The sequence below is a fragment of the Bactrocera neohumeralis genome, unplaced genomic scaffold, assembly GCF_024586455.1.
Source record: "Bactrocera neohumeralis isolate Rockhampton unplaced genomic scaffold, APGP_CSIRO_Bneo_wtdbg2-racon-allhic-juicebox.fasta_v2 ctg5943, whole genome shotgun sequence".
NCBI lineage: Eukaryota > Metazoa > Arthropoda > Insecta > Diptera > Tephritidae > Bactrocera > Bactrocera neohumeralis.
In genome coordinates, this window is record NW_026092838.1 from 1 (window position 1) to 2,664 (window position 2,664).

General features: G+C 32.5%; 1 pseudogene; it reads left to right on the forward strand.

The window, feature by feature from the left end:
• The first annotated feature begins 2,096 nt into the window (after positions 1-2,096).
• Positions 2,097-2,238, forward strand: LOC126767398 (small nucleolar RNA U3; annotated as a pseudogene).
• Positions 2,239-2,664: the final 426 nt, after the last annotated feature.

Sequence of the window (2,664 nt, forward strand, 5' to 3'; positions counted from 1 at the left end):
TTTTTTTTTTACAGCAGTTTTATTTTAACGTTTAGGAATTTGGTGGAATGAAGTTAATATATAAATGTTCGTTTTACACAAAATTAGGTTAGCACTTCACCTTTGTTTTTATTATTATATTTAGTAATAAGCAGTTTTATTTTAACGTTTCCCAATTTGTTGTAATGGAGTTAATATATATGTAAATGTTCGTTTTACGCAAAATTAGTTTAGCACTTCACTTTTTTTTTTTTTTTTTTATTAATATATTTAGTAATAAGTAGTTTTAACGTTTCGTTCGTTTTACACAAAATTAATTTAGCACTTCACTTTTAATATATTTAGTAATACTAAAAAAAAAATTTTCGTTTGTGAAAAATTCGTAATCACTGGATGTGGAACTTTCTATCCACATCCCATCCTCGTCGCCAGTTATATTTTTCCTCCAACCCAGTTGGAACCCGACGTTCAAGGTTATATTTTATTTTAAGACCAGTAAAATCCGCCAAAGTAACAAACAACAATTTATTTAATAATCTTTATTTAATGTTTAAGACGAAGCGTGAAACCGCGAAAAGTAATTCCTTTTAACAATCTGTACTTAGTATAACGAAACATCATTATTTATACCCTAACTTAACATACGATATTTTGTTAACATTCTTAGTAGAGTGGTTATTATATGTTAAGTACATTAACATTGTGGATCTCTATATATAGATAAATAAATTTAACATGAATATCAGCTATGTAAAGGGATTGAGATCCACATATATGTAACTTGTATGTAAATAGATATTACATTTTATATTCAATAAACATTTTAAAATATTTTCAGAGTATATAAAAAAATCGCATGCTCTTTCATTTGACACCTCACTCGTCAAAATGCTGCTAATTCGCAAACACGAACTCAGGGAGAAGCAACAGTAACCGTAATAGAGTCGGCATTTAACGAGTCGGCATGTAGCGAGTGCATTACCTCTTAGCTATGCAGCGATGTGCTACCTCAAAGAAGGAAGAACACAAACAATACACACCTTCTTCACAGTCACACTGCACCACATACTACAATAACAACAGCATCTTCGTTGGCGTGGCGACCTCTACACACTCACTACACATTTCCTCAGAGTCAATCAATTGAAATTTTTCAATCGCGATCAACGGTAAAATTGCACGACATTTCGTGTTGCGGAAAATTAGTAATAAATACAATAAAAATTGAATAGTAAAAGTGCTGTTTAAATTATTTTGTTAAATTTAAAACCTTGAGCCAGAGTTAAATTAAAAAAGTTAAAATTGTGTGAAAAGTTGTAAGTGTTCTAGTGAAAGCAACAAATGTGTTTAAAGTGAAATAAATAGTGTGCATAGGTAATTCTGTTTTCTAAGTATGACCATTTGTTAATGGTGTTAATAGCGAAGTGAGTGGGAATCGAATATTATATATCATTCATAAATATTGGTGTTGTGAGTTAGTGAATTAATTTCCATTTAAATATATTTCGTAAAATGTGAATCCAAGTGTTCGTTTTTGAAGTTATACTTCTTATACGAGTTCGGAAAAGGTTGCGATAGATTCAGGTTGCGCAACCTTGCTCAATATGAATCTACGCAACCTTGTCTGCGAAGATGTTCGAGCAGCAAGCGAAGCGGTGACAATCGGCGATCGTTTGTTCGTTTCTTTCGGCACAGCTCGGCTTTTCTACCAACAACACAATGTTGCCATGCTTATGCTGTTGTTGTTTTTGTAGAACAATGTTTAAATTTTTGGTTGGTGACATATTTCAATTAAAAAATCAATTATGTTGGGCTTCGAACTACGCACCTCCAACGTTCTCGTCGTCAATTTCCAAGCGCTTACCACCTAGACCACCATTGACACTTGAATTGCGTTGTCCTAATTATGGTTTGGTTATGCAGAAAGAAATATACAATGAATCGCCGATTGTTAACTCTTTCCTTGCTGCTGCTGCGCATATGTATGTTTGTATGCTTGTTCATTATTGAAGTTATACTGCTTTTTCTTTCCTTTGTCTATCATTTCTGCGAATTCTCAATTATTTTATGTGCCCTTTTGTTGAAATACTCTGCGTTGGTCCATTTTTTGGAAATCGACCTACGGTGACGAAGTATTTTCGTTTTATCTGACAGCGTGAGGTTAAGAAATTAATTTCTAATTTTGTCTTATGGCATATTAGAAATGATGTTTCTTCGAAAATCATTCGCTTACAACGGATAAAACGACTTCTGAGTGGTGATTTTAATGAATGAATTCCTATTGGTTGAAACGCTCTGCGTTGGCCGTTGAAAAGTTAAGACTATACTTCTCAGGATCATTCATTTCTTCAAAGAAATTAATGACATTTAGAAATATGCATATTTGCATTATTTCGTTGTCATTTCCATATTCGTAGCAATAGAAGTTCTATGGCATAAGTAAAGTAAAGTAGCAGCTTCGCCTACAAACATGCGTAAATACATATGTATGTATGTATACGTATGATCGTGAATACATATCGACGCAGATTTTTGCGAGAAACATCAGAAAGTTGTGCAATTTATGATTTTTGGCTTTTGCCATCGTCGCGAAAGACGACTTGTTGGCATGCTCGGGGAGATAATAAATTATAATAAATTTATAAAATGTGAATTTAAGTTTTCTAGTTTTCTTTCATACAAAAT